At 44.9% G+C, this 19,795-nt stretch overlaps 1 long non-coding RNA gene and 1 pseudogene across 3 annotated transcripts in view; one reads left to right on the forward strand and one right to left on the reverse strand.

Moving 5' to 3' along the window:
• LOC114031209 overlaps nucleotides 1–8,357 on the reverse strand; it is a 38,320-nt gene extending 29,963 nt beyond the window's left edge. For all 3 annotated transcript variants that reach the window (XR_003567712.1, XR_003567714.1, XR_003567713.1), the window contains exons 1-3: nucleotides 8,050–8,357; nucleotides 6,773–6,950; nucleotides 6,330–6,382 (exon numbers count right to left, since the gene is read on the reverse strand). This is a non-coding gene — a long non-coding RNA (uncharacterized LOC114031209). The remainder of the gene's footprint in view (nucleotides 1–6,329; nucleotides 6,383–6,772; nucleotides 6,951–8,049) is intronic.
• The window catches only part of LOC114031192, a 76,621-nt pseudogene extending 57,460 nt beyond the window's left edge, over nucleotides 1–19,161 (forward strand).
• Nucleotides 19,162–19,795: the final 634 nt, after the last annotated feature.

The raw sequence follows: 19,795 nt of genomic DNA on the forward strand, positions 1-19,795 counted from the left end.
TCTGATTGCCTCAACTCTCTTCCCACTTCAGTCCATCCCCCAGTCAGCTGTCAAACTGATAGAAAGGGTTGGGGGGGGGGGTGTCTGACCATGTTATACTCTCATTGCATAAATTACATAAATTGCTTCCTATTACCCTCCAGAATCAAAAATAAAATCCTCTGTAGCATTCAGAGCCCTTCATAACCTGGCCCCCATTCAACCTTTCCAGTCTTCCTATAGCTTATCTCCACATACTCTGGAATCCAGTGGCACTGCCCTTTCTGTGAGTTCCTCACACAAGAAACGTTGTCCTGATTCTGGCTGTCTCCATGCCTGCCATGTCCTCCCTCATCTCCACCCAACTGAAAATTCCACCTTCTAGAAGAAGCCTCTCTACAAGCTGTGTAACCCTGGGCAAGTCACTTAACTCCTATTTCCTTGGGAGAAAAAAACGGAATCTTCCTTCATCCTCTCCATTCTAATGCCATCCCTCTGATCATGCCCTATGTGTCTGGTACATAGTGTGTTTGGCCATGGCTCTCTTCTCCTTTACTAGACTGAGGGCTTCTTGACAGCAGGGACTGTCTTTTGCCTTCTTTGTATCCCCACTGATTAGCTACTGTGAGGGTTTCAATCATACCCAATGGGCTGACTTTAGGCCTGTCATCAAGGACTGTTGATTCATCTTAAAGTAGTTAGGGAAGAGTCTTGATTGGCCTTTGTTGGGGTATTTTTGGCCTCTTGGATAAGAAGACCAGTATGATCGCCAGCATTTGACTGGGCATTCATGGCCACAGTAGAAGACAACCAACTCCAGTTGGGGATTATACAAAAAAGAGGCCAAGGTCAACAACTACAATAAAAAGACAGCTGCCTCATCTAGTTTGAAGAAAGAACAAGACTGAACAGAACCTTCTCAACCCATCCCAGAGGGGAAATGGGGACAGACTGTCTCTAGCAAAGTCTAAGAACTGAGGATGGCTGTCTAGGTAAATAGAAGAAAAGACCACATAGAATGAAGAAATAAAATGGGGTAAAAAGCCCAACAGGGTAAACTCAGGCCAGAACAATCCCATTAAAAAGTCAAGACTTGGGAAGAAAAGTTTTGGGCCCTAAGACTAAACTTCTCCTACCCCTGGATGTTGAATACCAACCCCTTAGCCACCATACAGCCTTCATGCAACCTCATTACTCCTTGGAATAATCTCTTGATCTCCATATCTCCCAAAGACTCTTCAGTAACTACTACAGTCAAAATATTTTGCATTAGAGAGCCTTACAGGTGTCATTTTGGTGTTCTGAAAATAGCTAGCACTTATATAGTGCTTTATGAATCTCATTTTTAGCATCACAAGAACTCTGGGAGGTAGGTGCTATCATCTCCATTTGAGAGGTTATTCCTATTTTATTTTTGAAAGTTGTTTACTATAAAAATATAGCAAGGACCAGAATACACAACCACCCCCAAAAGAGTCTGAGACGCTGGACCACAAGGACATTCAGAGTCCAGGGGAAAGAGGGCCCATGCTTAGACCTCACATGGTCAATGGGTCATTCAAAGCTGCTGGATGAATCAAAATTCTCTTCTCTTTTCCCCAGTCTCTAGGAGGGTCCCCTGGGATGTAGCTTTTTGCTGGGCTTCAGGGGTTATGGTTTTGTGTAGTTCTGAAGCTACCTTTTCTCGATGTGTCTAGTTCTTGGCTCCCAATTCTAGAGACAAAACCAAATGATCTTCCCTAAAGCCTTGAGGAAAATGGGAAGGAAAAAGGCACTGTCCCATGGATAATAAATAGGTTTTTTTCCATTAGAAAAAAGTCCCCCTCCTTTTCTTTCCTCTCACCTCCACCCTCACTGAAAATAAATGAAAAACCAAGGCCCTGCTGTCCACCTGTATAATCATGTAAGCCCCACTTCTGTGTTGGCCACCTCTGGAGAAAAATAAATGGAAAAGAAATGAGTGACATGGAAGAAAGAATCAATGAGTTAACAGCTTGGCACAAGGGTACAAAACCTTGGCCATATAGACCAAATAGAAGTCACAAGGCAATAAAAAATATTAAAACAAATTCAAGAGGTAAAAAAAAAAACCAGAAGAAAATGTAAGGTATATCATAGTAAAAACAACTCACAGAGAAAACAGAGCAAGGCAAAATTTAAATAACATTGGACTATCTGAATGCCATAAAAAAAGGAACCTGGACATAAGATTTCAAGAAACCTTAAAACTGCACAGATGTCTTACAACCAGAGCACAATGTCAAAATAAACCACAGATTACTTCCTAAAAAAAATCTCTGAATGAAAACTTCCAGAAACATGGTAATCAAAGCATGGAACTTCCAGTTGAATAAGGAAAATACAGCAAGCATCCAGAAAGAAATAATTGAAGTACCAAGGAGCCACAGTTAGGATCGCACAGAATTTGGCAATAACTATCATTAAAGAGCACAGAGCTTGGAATAGATTACTCCAGAAGGTAAAGAACATGGTCTTATAGCCAAGAGTAATTTACCCAACAAAACTGAGTGTAATGATATAGGGGGGATGTAACCCTCAAAGAAAGGACTTCCAAGCATTCTTGATGAAAAGATCATAACTGCAGAGAACTTTTGAAGTTCAAACACAAGTGAAGAGAAACATAAATAAGAAAAGAAAGATGAACTAGCCTATGGGAGTAAAAAAAAAAGATAAACTACTTATATTCAAATATGGGGAGGTGATATGTGTCCCCTCTGATCTCTCTCAGGGCTCATAGAGGGAATCAAATTAGAGAAGACCTTGGAGAGGTTCTGTTATGTCTTGATCTTAAGGAAAAGATGGAAAGAGAGGAAGAGGGATACACTAAGGTGGGTGGATGGAAAGGAGGGTTAGGAAATATTATCTCATGTAATCTCATGTATATCTCATGTAATATTATCTCATGGGGCACAAGTACACATCTATACAAACAAGGAGAAGGGAGTGGCTGGGAGCATCTGATGCCTGAAACTTAGTCCTCTAGTCAAAGGAAGGAAGAATGCATATAACACAGAGTTGGGTACAGAAATATATTTTACTAACTAGTGAAAAGGAGGGAAAGGAAAGAAAGGAGAGGGGGAATTAGAATGAGGATACACTGAGGGAGTAGGCCTAAGCAAAATAAATTCAAAGGATGTATAAGATTATTTCTAAATCTTTTTGAGGTGGCAAAAAAAGGAAATCTGAGGGATTATTCATAAATGGAGTATGGATGAATAAGTAAAGTTCATAAATGTAATAGAATACTACTGCATTGAACATGAATTAGCATAGTGACCAACGAAGACTCCAGAGGGCCAAGGATGAAGAAACATTCTGTCTACCACCTAGAGGTGAAGGAGTCAGATACAGAATGAGAAATATTTTTTAGGACATAGGAACTGTGTTGTTTTTTTTTTTTTCAGATCGACTATACATTGTGTGTAATGGGTTTTGTTTTTCTTATGTTCTTAATGTGGGGGAGAGAACAGGTGGGAGGATTAGAAGGTTGATCTTGGCTAATACAAATGTGTGTATTCATATATATGTGTGTATACACACACTGGAACTCTGATCAATGCAATGATCAAGCAATTCCTGAGGACCCATGATGACATATTGCCAACCTCTTGATAGAGAGGTGATATTCAGAGTGCCAGTTGATATAATTTTCTTTAGATATAATCCATGAGAAATTTTGTTTAGCTTGACTACATATATTCTTGTAATAGGGGTTAGGTTTTCTTGCTTTCTTAATGGGGTGGGGTGGTAGAAAGGGAAGGAAGAGAAGGCTAATTTCTGCTGTAAAAAAATTTGTATTTAAAAAATAAAGTAAAAAATATTTTCCTCCAAATATTTCTGAATATATAAGTAAAAATAAGATGAGGATAATGATACCTACCTTCCAGTGCTAGTTGTGAGGATCACATGAGACATTGGTAAGGTGCTTAACTCAGTGCCTGGCACTTACTAGGTGGCTGATAATAAATGCTGGTTTTCTTCCTTCAGGTAGTCTTGAAATCAGACTGACCATTCACCTGATGGCTGTCAAAGGTAGCACGATCCCTACTTGTGGAAGGGCCACTGTCTCCTGGAGTTCTGTCCTTCTCCTATCACCTGGTTAGGCCAGTTTTATTTTTTCTTTCCCTGAAAGGTGACAAAGCTCTCCCAAGGACCTGACTTACATAGTGGGCAAAGGCTCCATGTGCCTCCCTTCAAGTAGTATTCTGAGGGTCTCTGGACAAACTAGTATGGCTGCCTGGCAAACTAAAGGCATAAAAGTCTGCCCATGTGAAATCAGGGTCCTTCCCATATGACAGATTTCCCCAAATGGCACACTGTCACACCTTGCTTTGCTGACTAGATGAGCTCCCACATGGAGGTAAGGAGATATTTGTCTACTCAAGCTAAAAAACTCTCATATCCCTGTTGAATGTCCTTTTTATACTATACTTAAATACAACTCCTTTTTTTTGTTGAATGACCTAAGAATGTTTGATTTTTGTTTAACATCTAAACTGAGTATTGACTTGAGTCAGTTCCATCCATTCCTTTCCCAGGTCAATCTAGGACCTCTCTAACCTATAGAAGAGTAAAAATTTCCAAGAAATTGTCTGAGGTACCTTGACACACTAACTTGACTCTGTCCATCCTTCCTTTTCTCCTTTTTGCTCTCATGGTCTCTGCCAGTGCATGGGACACTCTGCATAGAGCAGAACAAATTATACCACCAGGAAACCAATATGTATAGTAATATGGTAGGTGGTGAAGCTAATCCTGGTGCCCAGGACCAATAGAGGCAAGGATGAGAATCCCAGGAGCCTCTTTTACACAGTAGAGAAGTCATCTGTCATTCAATCACTGTGCCAGGGTAGGTCTTAGAAACACAGGAGCAGCAAGATGGCCCCAGAGCAGTCTGTACAAGAAATCTTGGGCTTGGATATTGTCAATGGAATTTTAAATGTGGTCCAGACTGGACCAGTCTCTAACCTGGGAAACTGAAGCCAAACAAGGAAACCAGAGGCCGGTGTGTCAGAAATCAAATAGTGATTTAATTAGAGAGTGAGGAAAATGCTTGCAAGCAGAAGTCTCCTACTCACCCCCACACCTTGAGAAGGATGGCTCAACGTGCTGGGATACAGACAAGGCTTATATACATGCCAGAAGTTGGACCACAACACAATCATTCTTAGGTCTTGACTAAGCAGTTCCCATGGTTGGCATTTCTTGGCTTGGATCTGTCTCATGGGAACAGCCTCTCAAGTCCTAAGGGTTGTCACACCTTTTGATTATTCAGCAGGGTACAGAACTAGAGTTATCATGGCAGGAATAGGGATGCAGTGCCTCCTTCAGTTTACTTGGCAGTTACAAGAAATAGGGATTGTGGGCATGTCAATAGATATGATGGATGGCTTTAGGCTGCAGAACATTGGCTCCCAGGTCCCTGAGAAATAGGGGGAGCTCCAACAAATCTAAACAGTTATTTATTAATATGAAAATCATAAATCCCTCAGTAAACACCTGGTGCTGGTCCAAGCAATACATGTTGCTGGAGGATAAGACCATACAGGGTGCAAAGGATTGCTGTTATGCCAAGCTCAGGGCACAGCATGTTTGCTGGGTCTTAGCTCTGGGAAATAGGGTGTTTCTAAATACCTTGACAACATCTAGGGCCTTTCTGAATGCTCATTGAGTTGACCTAAGAACTGTTAACAGACAGGGGTTCAGAGGGATCTGAGAAGTCGTGTGTGACCTGAGGTAGGGGGACCATGAACAGCACCAGGAGCACAATTTCTGCTCTGATGATAGCACATTAAAAAACAATAGCTGGGGGAGCCTTCAGGGCTCTGCTCCAGGTCTGTCCAGACAAGATTCAGGGTGAAGACTTTTCCTGGGGGGAACTTCAGTTGCTGCATGGGAGAGCTTGGCCACAACAAACAAAGAAGAGGGGGGAAAGTGTGTGTGTGTGTGTGTGTGTGTGTGTGTGTGTGTGTGTGTGTACGATACTAGGCAGTCATTAAGAAAGCAAAAATATGATCCCTTGGTAATAGAGACTAGTGAGTGAAGTGGTCACCCTTGTTAGACAGCTATAATGAGGGAGAACTTAAAAACAAACAGGGGAGGGCAGCATGGGGGGGAGCAGTGCTCAATATATCAAGGACCCAATGAATCAGTTTAAAACATGGAAAAGAGCAGGGTAGTGTTGTTACCACTGCATTCAATTTCATGCCTATTTTTGTACAGAAATGATCCCTAAAGCAGGCATTGCCAGTTTCATAGACCATCCTCTATGTCTATGGAAATGACTGGATTGCTGATGTTGGCCAAGTCTGTGGATTGACTGCACTCACCTGGGCTGGGGCTTGGCTGCTCCCAGGAGCCATTCTCTCTCAATCCAGGCTCCCTGTGTAGGTAGCAAAGTAACCAAAGTGACTCCATTTTGTAAAGTCCCTTCATCTTATCCCTGGACCTTATCTACCCCAGGCATCTGCTTCCCCCACCCTTTATGGCCCCACCAATAGAGCAGCAGCCAACACTCTCACTAACCGATGTCCCAAGTAATCATGGGATGTTCTAATTCTATGCCTTTCTGATGACCATGAGACAGCCTGGAGCCACCTGGAAAGTCCTTTCCTTCTTTCCTTCTGCACAGAAAGCCCATCTGCCCCACCTGTAATCTTAATGCTAGGCTGACTGCCTTGGTGCTCATACTCCGGGTGTTTGCTGTTTGTTGGGCCTCGTAATAAAACTTCTAACTTCCCTCCAGCTTTAGTGTCTGGATTTGACCCAATACCTTCTTGGGGTAGGTTTTGTTCCTCTGCAGACTGAGCTGGGGAGGGAGATGGATCCCAGAGAAGAGCTCTTTCTCCCCTCTTCATAGGCAGGAGGCTGCCCAACTGGAATTTACAGAGGGCAAGGACCCATAGGAGTTAGGAAGACCCAGGCCTTGCCCTCAGGGAAAGGACTCCAACCTGTAGAGGGAGGGAAGCAGCAGGGAGGGTCAGGGTAGGAAATGAAGCCGATCTCAAAAGGAAAACTACTTCCCTCCTCTTACTTCTCTTCTGCACCCCTCTTTTCCCCCATCCTCCTACAGAGCCCTCAGAGGAAGATGAAGCTTGGGATCCCAGACAGGATGAGACCAGTCAGAGTCTCAATGACCCCTGAGACAGAGCTCTCCCTGGAACTGATCCTCTGCCCTCCCTGCATCCCCTCTCCTCAATTAACACACATTATTTAAACAATAGACTGACTGCTAGATCTAGCAGGGAGGGAGGTTAGGGAAGGCTGAGGAAGGGGAGGGCTCTGGAATGGAGCAGCCAAGGAAAGCCCGAGACTGGGAGACAAAACCCAGGCTGGGATCCAGCCGCCTGTGTGGGACCTGAGAGCTCTTAAAGATGTGGGGCTGGGGGAGCAGGAGGCCTGGGGCAGGGGAGCAGGGGTGGGATCTGGGAGGCAGGATAGTCTAACCCTGACCCTAAATGCCTCCGACTTTAACCCTAAATGCTTATGACAGGGAGGTCAGGGACACTTGATTGGAAGAAGTGTTCCAAATGGACATTAAGCTTGGGCAGGTAAGGATGACTGTGTCCTGAGGTCTAGCTAGGATCTGGGGAGGATGCTCAGGACCCTCTGGTACAGCTTAGGCTTGGAATCCCTCCAGGGAGCCAAACGGCTGGGATCTGATAGGGAACCAGCCCAAGAGGCACAGATTCAGATAAGGCGGATCAGGAAAGAGCTTTGGTTCCTGCCTCCGAGGTGGGGCTTGAGGCAGGAGGTAGGACTTGTGGATACTTACAGGGACTGGGAGTGAAGGCAGGATTCTTATGGGCAAAATCTGAAGTTTGGGAAAGTGTGACCCAATGAGAAATCTCGGGCGGGGGGGTGGGGGGGGGAAGGTCAGCCAGGATGTTTAGGAAGTGATTGGGAGTCTGGAAAAGTTTTAGGGGCAGGGAGCTGGTCCGGTAGCCAGGCCTGGGAGGCCTGCTTCTGGCAGACCTGGGGAATGAGACCCAATGGCAAGGACAGCAAACAAAGGTCAGGATGTAAGTGGGAACACTGGCTCAGACCTACCTGGGATCTGCATGCACAGAGTGGGCTTCTGGAAGGCAGAGCGATCTTAGGTCCCAGGGAAGGCAGAGAGAACTCAGGTCAAAAGGAAAAAGGAGAGAATCCGAGCTCCAGGGAAGGCAGAGCAGTCTCAGCTCAAAGACTTCCTGTTTCCCACCAGCCCACTCTGATCCTCCTAGTCTCAAGGACACCACCCAGTCCAACCCTTGAGGCCCCCAGGATGGCTGAGCCCTTTCCTCCAATCACACCCAGGGCCAGAACTCAAGGACCCTGACTGCCTCTCCTTCCCAAGCCCACCCCTCCATCACGTGGAAAGCCTTCTCCAATGCAATGATCCCCTCTTCCCCTTAAACTCCTCCCAGACTCCAAACTCCACCCCAGTGCTCCAACTCCACCTGGGCCACCCACCCACCAGGCTGGTCATCTCTGAGAGCTCCTCCCCCCCAGTGCCTCCCCCACCTCCCTCCCTCCCAGACTCACCCCCTCCTCCTTCTGAGCAGAAACACTGCCTTGATCCAACTGCAGCCCCAGACTAAGTGAAAGTGATGGACTCTACACTTTGAGGAGCTGGTAGCAAATGGCTCTCAGGAAAATTAGGATCTATATACCATTTGCAACTGTAAATCCAGATTGGATCAGACTGAGTTTCTCCCAGTGAGAAATCCAGTTCTCCCTTTGTAATTGTGATGTTTGACCCTCTGCAAAAATATCAGACCTTAAGGGTAAATACACTTAAAATTCAGCATTGAGGCAATGTGATGAGGAACTGTAAGAATAAGAATTGAAGGTAATTGGGTCAGAATTACTCAATTCTACTCTGAATGCAGTCTAGAGTGTCAAATTGAGAGATGAATGAAGTGAATTTTTTAGGTAAGATAATTCACAAATGAACTGAATTGATGTCATTTAGCAATTTTTCATGTTTTAAATCTATAACACTGTTTATGTTATTATGCTTCTGATTTTTCTCCTGTTGGAATGTTTGGGAAACCATTGCATAAAATGCTGTAATTTGAAAAATAATTTCTAGAGGGTGATACAATTGTATTCTTGGAAATTGATCTCCTCAGCAATTTGAAACTATGCCCAAAGGGCTATAAAATTGTTCATACCCCTTGATCCCGCAATACCACTACTAGGTCTGTATCCCAAAGAGATCATAAAAATGGAGAAAAGACCCACATGTACAAAAATATTCATAACTGCTCTTCTTGTGGTGGTAAAGAATTGGAAATTTAGGGGATACCCATCAGTTGGGGAATGGCTGAACAAGTGTGTTAGAAATACGCTTGACACCTAAAATTTAGTATCAAGAAAGTTAATTACAGAGAAAGTCCAGAGGATTAGACGTTTCTGGCCAGAAGCAGGCTCCACCCCTCTTAGGGAGGGATAGGCCCTGAGCACAAGGGCAAGCATGCTTTTATACATTCAAATTTGGCATGAAACCTCCCAGGCCCGGATTGGTCCATTCCTTCCCGAGTTACACCCCTCCTTACATGTTTCCCCTTGATATGCTCAAGTATGTTCCCCCTCCCGAGGTCATACATCCCATGACTCGTTAATGAGGCTCTCATTTTATGCGGGGTGTGGCAGATAATAGTAATGAAGTTCATTAAGCAGGCGCACTAACATTTTTCAGGTGTCCTCAGGTTGACCCTAACTGGTCTGAGCTGGCTCGACCCTTATCTTGAATTTGGAGTCTTTTTAGAGCCATCAACTTACTTCTTATTGCTTGAGCCCTCACCCACCTACAGTGTACTGCTTCCTGGAATAGTTCTTTGAATCTCCGCGTTATTCTCCTTCTCTATGGAAATATGACTCTCACAATTCCCTCCTCTTTTTCTCAATAAGAATTATATTTCCACACTTTTTGTTCTTTCCTCAAAGTGTTTTAACATTAGTTCGAATTCTTCATCAGAGGGTGAGGAATGGTCATTAACTGGCTCAATCATCATCCTAACTCCTGTTACCTGAATTCCCAGAACCGGTCCCACTGAGGTACTTTTCAATGGAATTTTGGGGACTTAATATGGGAGAAGGAAGGGAGGAGTTGACTGACTCATTGACAAAGTAAAAAGGGGCCAGTTCCCTTATTAAGTGCAGATACAGAGACCCAAAAGGAACCATAAATTGTCCATTTAAAGCTTCAGAAGTCTCTTCTCATACAGCTGACACTCTGGACATCATCTGGTGAAGTCTTCTTTTTTGTCTAAGTGCTGTTCAAACAGTGTCCAGCAGACTCTCCTCCTGCAGAGATCCTCCTTCTTGTGTCCACTCTCCTACAAGATTGATCTCAACACTATTTTAAATTACCTTGCTAATAACCAAGGCAAATAATGAAAATCAACTCAACCCCTATGTCTTCACCATTACAAGATCAAAATGGAAACTTTGTCCAATTGTCATGTTTCAGAAAACTCAAATTAAAAAAAATTAGAACCTAGCCTTACACTCTGCATTACTTCGAGTTTTATACCTTGCATTAGTTGACTATTCATTCCTATTTATATTCCCCATCAGGAAGATGAGATTCCATTAAGGAATTAGTAACAGACTCCAATCCATAGTAGTTAATTTAAAACCACTGCATATCAAATAACAAAACACTCCCAACTTCTAGTCATGTACAAATAAAAAATCCTTAATTAAAATAGATGCTTTTTTCAAGGCATTTACAAGATAAGCCATAAGTTATTCCTCTTTAACATTAATTGTAACAAACTGAGACAACTTTACCATTAACTAAGTATTAACTAAGTCACAGAATAATATCCTAGTTCCACAGTGTCCTGGTCTAATTATCCCCTAATGATAGGGGATGGGCAAGCCGAGACCCTCATCCCTTTCCCCAGAAAGAATCTGGCTCCCATCAGTCCATGGGCCCCAACTCCTCATCTTCCTTTGAAAGCCCTAGCCCCACCCCTGGTCACCCAAAGTTTCTTCAGTGTATGCAAGATCTCACCAACCGTCATATAACCAGCATTGTTGGGCAAGCTGGCATGTCACCCTCTGGGAGGTATGCATAGAGGCCCTTGAGCCCAGTGGGTGTGCCGGCCACGCTGTGCACTCTCCTCCTATAAGGAGCAGGCTGCCAGAGTCATACTACTTACAAGTCTTCGGTGCCCATCTGGATAAACACACAGAGACGAGCCGATCAGGACATGCCAACACTCGAGCTTTATTCAGAGGCCATCACAGCAAAGCCAAGCAGGAAGGCCAGAGCAAGAGAGTAGGAGCAAAAGAGAGAGAGCTCCAAGCTCTACTGTTCCTTAAGTACCTACTTAGCCCCTCCTTCTCAGCCCGCCTACTAGTCATTGATTGTAGGATCAGATACCGGAAGGGGATGTCTAGGTTTAGCGCACCAAGGGAGAGGAAGTGACGCAGGAGGCTAGGACCGGATACAGGAAGGAGGCGTCTAGGTTAGAGCTGTACCTAGGGAGAGGACGTGACCCAGAAAGTCAGGCCCAGATACCGGGAGGAGGTGTCTGGGGTCAGTGCTACACAAAGGGAAAGTACGTGACCCAGGAAGTCAGGAAGGAGACGTCTGGGGTTAACGTTGCACCTAGGGAAGAGGACTAGACAAAGGAACTCGTTCTCTGACATCCCACTCCCACGTGGCACAGCCCCCTGCCTCAGGAGCACGTACTCCGGCTACTTCCTTGTATTCTGTTCCTTCCCCAGCTTATCACAGCTCCACATAGCACTGCCCACTGCCTCAGGAGCATGAGCTCTGGTTACTTCTCCGTATCCAGTTCCCATCCCAGTTCACCACAACTCCATCTAGCACAGCCCCTGCCTCGGGAGTGTGAGCACCGGTTACTTCCTGATATCTTGTTCCTACCCCATCTTGCCACAACTCGCACTTGGCAGTAGCCAACATCAGACAGTCCCTCACAATTCCCCCTTTTTGTTTACTTGAGGGGGCAGAGACGGGGTCTCAATACTAGGCCTTCGGTTCTGAGTGCCTCTATAGAACCTCTAAGAATCCTAAGGAAACCTCCTAATATAGTGGGTAGTAACAATAAATGTATAAATGCAAAAAGAGCTATAAATGCCCAATGTGTTACAAGGGAGGGGATGGGGAAGGAGGTATGCTTAATCCAATTGCTAAGGTGATGAACAATATCATCAGTCTTGTGCTGGTGCCAAGTGTCAGATATGTTCCATGCCAGTGTAATTAACACCTGTAAAGCCTGGAGTACAGAGGAAAGATTTGTAGCCTGGATCTGGGAAAGGGCACGGGTATCATTACACCAAATAGAAAAGAAAGGGAGAGTGTCATTTATGCTTTGTGAAAGGGTGTCACAAGTGGCATTATGGTTTAAGGGTGTTACACAAATGGATCAATATCAGCCATCGCATGGCAACTGCTGTCTCAATTCCAGCCACATAAGTTCATTCCCAATGTCCTGAGTAGCCAAAGCTATTTTATGAATCTGCTCTTCCAGCTGCTGATCAATATCAGCCTGCACTTGGAGGGCTTGGGCGAATTTATTGGCCAGTTCCTCTATTTTTGAGGCAAGCAATTGCTGTCCACTATATAAGTCCTGTATCTGGAACTCCTCAAAGATGGATGCTGCCAACACCAAGTGCCCCCAGACATTCTCTCTTGTGTCCCAGGGCACTGGAGCTGACGCAACCTGTGGCAAAGTCCTGATCGCGCAAAAAGTGAAAACAGTTTACTCAGTTTAGTCATCCTAACTGTCTTTTCTTTCTGCTCTCTCTGAATTTTCTGTTGACTGTGTTTCTTCTCCCATCCTTGTTGTCTCTCCCGGGGCTTCTTCAACTCGTTTTGTTCTTCTTTCTGGTACCCAGCGGCTCTGGCCATCAGGATCTGTAAGACAGAAATACCCCGGCCCTCTCCACAACACTACAGATGGGCCTTGCCAGTTTCCCTCATCGTCCTTCCAGAGGACTTTCTGGTTAAGGGATGGTGCATGTAGTGCTGTTTTTAAGGGGCCAGTTGAATTGCAAGTGGGTGGTGTTATTAGCTGTAGCATGCTAGGGGATAGGCCCATGTCTCTATCTAGACAGAGAAAATTGTATGTATATAAAGCTTTATCCACGTCTGCTTGGGTAGGCCACCGCCCGGAGCCCCGACCTCCCACTCCCCCTTTTTGTTTACTGAGGGTAGCTTTCAAGGTACGATGCGCTCGCTCAACAATAGCCTGACCTGTGGGGTTATAGGGGATCCCTGTAACATGCTTAATGCCAAAGGATGTAAAGAAGGCAGTCATTTGTGTAGATAAATAGGCAGGCCCGTTGTCAGGTTTAATGACATGAGGGATCCCCACAGAGGGGAAGCAATGGTACAGATGCTTAATAACTGATGGGGTGATCTCCTTACTGGATACAGTGGCCATTATAAAATTGGAAAAAGTATCAATGAAGACATGGATAGTGACGCGGCCAAGGTGAGTAACATCCATTTGCCACAAGTCATTGGGAAAAAGCCCTCATGGGTTAATCCCCTTTCTGGGTGGAGGGAGGAGAAAAGGAACACAGCGCACACATTGCCTCACAATTTGTCAAGCCTGTTCACGAGTTAAACCATACAGGCATCTCAGGGAGCTCGCTGGTAGGTGTAAAAAATCATGGGCTTGTTCAGGAGGGGTGAGGACTGGCAGTAGGGAGCACTGTAAAGCACGATCCGCTATGTCATTGCCCTCAAAAATGCCTCCTGAGGTGGACTGATGAGAATAAACATGGAGAATATAGAGGGGGTTGTTTCACTGCAACAAAATTTGCTGTAGCTCACTCAGGAGAAAGGATATGGTGGAATTATGAGGTTGGAGGACAGCGTCCTCTATGTATCTAAGAACCTTTACTGCATATAGACTATCGGAGATTATGTTTATAGGCTCAGGATATTTACGGCAAGCATGGAGGATGGCAAAGAGCTCATTTTTCTGGGTAGAGCCATAGGGGGTTTCTAATACTGTTATTTCCTTGGAGGCCTCATGATAAATAGAGGCCTTTCGGTTTTTTGTAGCATCAGTGAAAACATTTGGGCCTTGAACAGGTTCTCCCATAACCTTTCATTGGGGGAGTACTAAGGTTATTTGCTCTAGCATGGGGAGTAGCAGGCAGGAGGAATGGGGACTTATCTCGGCCCATTGGGAACAACATGCCCAAGACCAATAGGTTTGCATAATGGCTTCTCGCTGTCCAGGTTCAAAAATCGAGTAAAGTAAAGGTCGCTGCCCAGACAAGTGGACAGCCCTTTGTACGGCAGCTAAGGCTAGTTCCCCTAACATCTCATAATAATTTGGCAGTACCTTGTGAGCCTTTTTTGCATATACAAATTCTAATAATTTGGGACCTTGGTGTATAACACAAAAAGGGCTCTGTTGATTGACCAAGGAGACCTCTATTGTACCTTTGGGGTCCCATCTGGCGGTCTGGGCCTGGGCAGCAAGTGAGAGTATTTGGGACACTGCCGCCTTAGCAGCAGGAGTCCATGCCCGAGGGGAGTTCAAATCTGAATTTCCTTTAATATATCATATAAAGGCTGCATTACAGCAGGAGGAATGGGTGTGCGGGCCCTGAGCCATTGGATCTGTCCCACTAACTTTTGGAAGTGATTCAAGGTGGTTATCTTATCAAGCACTAGTTCAGGAATTTGATTGCTAATAGAGACAGCCTCCATACGAAGGCCAAGGTATATAAGTGGGTAATTTTGTTGGACTTTGTCAGGGGCCACCACCAAACCATAATGAGCAAGAGCAGAGACGGTTTCTTTTACCAATCTTGCTAGTGTCTCATGACTGCTGGTGGCCAATAAAATATTGTCCATATAATGAAGTATTGTGGCTTTAGGCCATTTGTCCCTGATAGGGTCCAGCACTCTCCCCACATAAGCCTGGCATGAGGTGGGACTGCAGCACATTCCTTGGGGCAGGACCTTCCACTGATATCTTAAATCTGGCCCTGCATTATTGGTAGTGGGTATGGTAAAGGCAAATCTCTTTCTATCTTCTGGGGATAATGGGATAGAGAAAAAACAATCTTGGATGTCTATGACTGTCGCAGGCCATCCAGAAGGCACTAAATTAGGGGAGGGGAGGCCAGGCTGTAGGGTTCCCATGGGCTCTAGGGTGGTGTTAACTGCCCTGAGATCTATTAACATTTGAAATTTCCCTGATTTCTTTTTTATTACAAACACTGGGCTGTTCCAGGGGCTGGATGTGGGCTCAATGTGCCCCACCTGTAACTGGTGCTGCACTATATCACATAAAGCCTGGGATTTCTCTGCAGGGAGGGGCCATTGGGGTACCCAGACTGGGTTATTAGATCTCCATGTTAGAGGAGTGGGTCTGATACAAGAGAATTTTTGTTGTTGCCCAACGGCCCCAATTAAAAATCCTGTGGGGGTGGTATATAAACAGATGCCCCACAAGCCTTCAAAATATCCCTTCCCCATAAATTGTATCTCAAACCAGCAACCACTGGGGTCAATTTGGAAATTTCCTTTGCTGTGAAGTGGAAGTCTGAACCACCGGGTAGAAGTCGGAGATATTCCTGATGTAGCCCCAAGGGCGCATTCTGAGGGGGTGGAGCTTCCATCTGGTAAGCTTGTTGAGGGGCCCTCGAGGGGCCCCTTGCCCAGTTTTCCGACCTTCCTGCGGCATTCCTTAGCATAATGGCCGAATTTGTTACAATTGTAACAAATTACCTTGGGGTGAGCTCCACCAGGTTTCTGGCGGCATTGCGCCTTGAAATGACCGGCTTTGCCGCATAGATAGCACAATTTAGTCTCTTTTGTTTTCAGCACTTCTGATAGCCCTTTCGAAATGGCCACCTGTAGGCAGGCCACGAAATCCGGGAAGGGTTTATCAGGACCTTTTTTAATCTTGGTCATGGAGGGCCTTTGTTTCCCCAAAGCCTGAATCCTACTAAAAGCCCGTTGGGCACATTGGTAGACAGCTGCAAACACTGTATTTACTGCCTCTTTTAACTCCTTAAATTTTTTCCATTCTAAAGGGGCCCAGGTCCTCCCTCCGTCAGATAAGTGTGGGGGAGGGGGCCACCCCTCCGCGATAGGTGGAGCTTTCCTTGCTACGGCTTCCTGCTCTCTTGCTCCTACTCTCCTGCTCCTGCCCTCCTGCCCGGCCTTGCTTTCTTTTCCCTTGCTTATTCTCCCGTTCCCTGTTTCCAGTGTCTTCTGCCTCACTCCCTGATTCTTCCTCACTACTGATTTCTGCTTCTTTCACTCTTTTATATACTTCTTTCCCTAGCACCTCCTGATCCAGGACCTTAACAAACATCTGTCCCATCTTCCTTCCTTCACCCTATTGGCTACGGGTCTTGTCTCTCTTCCCGCAACCAGACCAGCTGATCCGCGGGGCCCCTGGCCTATTTCCTCCGCCCCACGTTGGGCGCCACTTGTGCCGGCCACGCCATGCACTCTCCTCCTATAAGGAGCAGGCTGCCAAGGTCATACTTACCAGTCTTCGGTGCCCACCCGGATAAACACACAGAGACGAGCCGATCAGGAGGTGCCAACACTCAAGCTTTATTCAGAGGCCATCACAGCAAGGCCAAGCAGGAAGGCCAGAGCAAGAGAGCAGGAGCAAAAGAGAGAGCGAGCTCCGACCACTACTGTTCTTTAAGTACCTACTTAGCCCCTCCTCCTCAGCCCGCCTACTAGTCATTGATTGTAGGATCAGATACCGGAAGGGGATGTCTGGGTTTAGCACACCAAGGGAGAGGAAGTGACGCAGGAGGCTAGGACCGGATACAGGAAGGAGGCATCTGGGGTTAGTGCATAGACAAAGGGAAAGTACGTGACCCAGGAAGTCAGGTTTGGACACAGGAAGGAGGCATCTGGGGTTAGCGTTGTACCTAGGGAGGGGGCTAGACAAAGGGAGCTCGTTCTCTGACATCCCACTCCCACGTGGCACAGACCCCTGCCTCAGGAGTACGTGCTCTGGCTACTTCCTTGTATTCTGTTCCTTCCCCAGCTTATCACAGCTCCACATAGCACTGCCCACTGCCTCAGGAGCGTGAGCTCTGGTTACTTCTCCGTATCCAGTTCCCATCCCAGTTCACCACAACTCCGCCTAGCACAGCCCCTGCCTCGGGAGCGTGAGCTCCGGTTACTTCCTAATATCTTGTTCCTACCCCATCTTGCCACAACCTCCACTTGGCAGTAGCCAACATCAGACAATCCCTCACAAAAAATAGATTAGTGGAATGGACTCAATAAGCAAGATGTGGGAATGGATGTTTGTGACAACTTTGTTGAGTCATCCCCAAAATAGCAAATTGCTGAGAAAACTAGAGAATGGTTTAGTAGGAAATAAGGTTTAAAAAATAATCTTTCTTGTTTATTGATGAACAATAGGTGTTCATCAAGGGAAGAAGAGGATATTTACATTTTTTATTTCTTTCAGATTGGAAAACTGAACGTGAAAAAAAAGGAGTCCTCCCAAAAATTGAGCATTTCAATGGCAGAATCATCCCAGGAAAGACTCTCAAGAGATAGTCCCTTGGTTGCCACATTGGGAGTAGTCCAGGAATGGTATGCCCAGTTAGATAGGCATCCAAGCAATGAGAAGAAATGTGCTCGGCAAGTGAGAGTCACGTAAAGGAAACCTTCTAGTAAGCCAGGAGACAGTGAATATAATAAATACGTTGGAATCAGCAATGTGGTCTTTGTTCAATCAGAAAGAGGAGGAAAGAGTCTTGACAAGCGTGTTACACACAAAAGGGCTTCAGAATGTATTCAGACCTAAGGATAAGTAATGGCACATGCTCCACAAAGATAATTTCTAAGTACAGTGAATATGGACAATTCTTTAGGTGTAATTCAACCTTGCTTAAAGATCGTAGAGTATGTGCTAGAGAGAAACATGCATGTAATGATTGTGGGAAAACTTTCAGGTTCAGATCAATACTTATTCAACATCAGAGAATTCATACTGGAGAGAAACCTTATGAGTGCCCTATGTGTGGGAAGGGCTTCAGTCAGACATCAGGACTTACTCAGCATCCACAACTCATACTGGAGAAAAACCTTATAAATGTAATGTATGTGGGGACATCTTCCACCTGAGAACACAACTTACTCAACATCAGATGATTCATAATGGAGAAAATTCTTATGAATGCAATGTGTGTGGGAAGGGCTTTAGTCAGAGGTCAAGACTTGCTCAGCATCAGAAAATTCATACTGGAGAAAAATCTTATGAATGTAATGTATGTGAGAAGGGCTTCAGTCAGAGATCAGGACTTCCTCAACATCAGATAATTCATACTGGAGAAAGATATTATAAATGTGGTATGTGTAAAAAGGCCTTCCAGTATAGGAAGGAACTTAACCTACATCAGACAATTCATAGTGGAGAGAAACATTATAAATGTAATGAATATGGGAAGGCCTTCCGCTGGAGGAGAGGACTTACTGTACAGCAGAGAACCCATGGTAGTGAGAAACCTTATGAATGTAATGAATGTGGGAAGGCCTTCTGCTGGAAGAGAGGACTTACTGTTCATCAGAGAATTCATGCTGGTGAAAAACCTTATGAATGTAATGAGTGTGGAAAAGCCTTCAGTCAAAGATCAAGACTTACTCAACATCTGATAATTCATACAGGAGAGAAACCTTACGAATGCAAGGAATGTGGAAAGGCCGTTCGACAGAGGACCGCTCTTACTGAACATCAAACAATTCATACTGGTGAGAAACCTTATGAATGTCATGAATGTGGAAAAGCTTTCCACCAGAAGACTGGACTGAATCAACATCAGACAACTCCTAGTGGTGAAAAACCTTATGAATGCGATGAGTGTGGGAAGGCCTTCCGCCAGAGAACATAGCTTACTCAACATCATAGAATTCATACTGGTGAGAAACCTTTTGAATGTAATGAATGTGCCAAGGCCTTTGGTCACAGCTGAGAACTTAAGAGGCATCAGAGAATCCATACTGGAGAGAGACCTTATGAGTGTAATGAATGTGGGAATGCCTTCCGCTTGAGCTCATACCTTACCGGACATAAAAGAATCCACACTGGAGAGACCCCTTATGAATGTAATGATTGTCGAAATGCCTTTTGGCTGAAAATACAGCTTACTCACCATCAGAGAACTCGTAGTAGGAAGAAACTGTGAATTTAAGAATGATTGTGGAAAGACTTTCCTCCACCATAAATACTTTACACTGCATCATTTTAGGCTGGGATACATGAGGTAGGTGGAAAGCCAGTTAGCCAGGGTATCTAATACATTTCCTATATTTTATGCTGGAATGAGGCCTTATGAAGATAATGAACATAAGAATGATTTCAGCCAGCATTGCAATCTTTTGTTGAGAGAGAATTGAAACCAAAGGGAAATCCTGTAGATGAAGCAAATCCATGCCTGCTTTACCATGTTGGTTATTTCAAACTTTTTCCTCCTAAAGCCCACAGCCATCTCCTTCCCAGAAATCTCATATACCAGTTGCACCTGACCTCGAGTCTTACTTTGCTGGGGAGATTTGGGTTAATTTTACAGATGCTTTCTATTTGACCTCCACTCCTCAGAAGTAAACTCAGGAACTTATCTCTCTGGAACTGGTTTTGTTGAAATCAAATTTAGACCAGCATTTATACCACATATACAACATATACCACACATACAACAATAGTTTCAAATGATTTGAAACCTGTATATAAAAGATTTTTTAAAAAATAAGTTAGAAAAACCGGATAGGTTGTATCTTGGACAACTTTGGATAGGGGGAAGAATCTTAGCCAAACAAGGA

Source organism: Vombatus ursinus, unplaced genomic scaffold (assembly GCF_900497805.2).
Source record: "Vombatus ursinus unplaced genomic scaffold, bare-nosed wombat genome assembly UNPS02015098.1, whole genome shotgun sequence".
Taxonomy (NCBI): Eukaryota; Metazoa; Chordata; class Mammalia; order Diprotodontia; family Vombatidae; genus Vombatus; species Vombatus ursinus.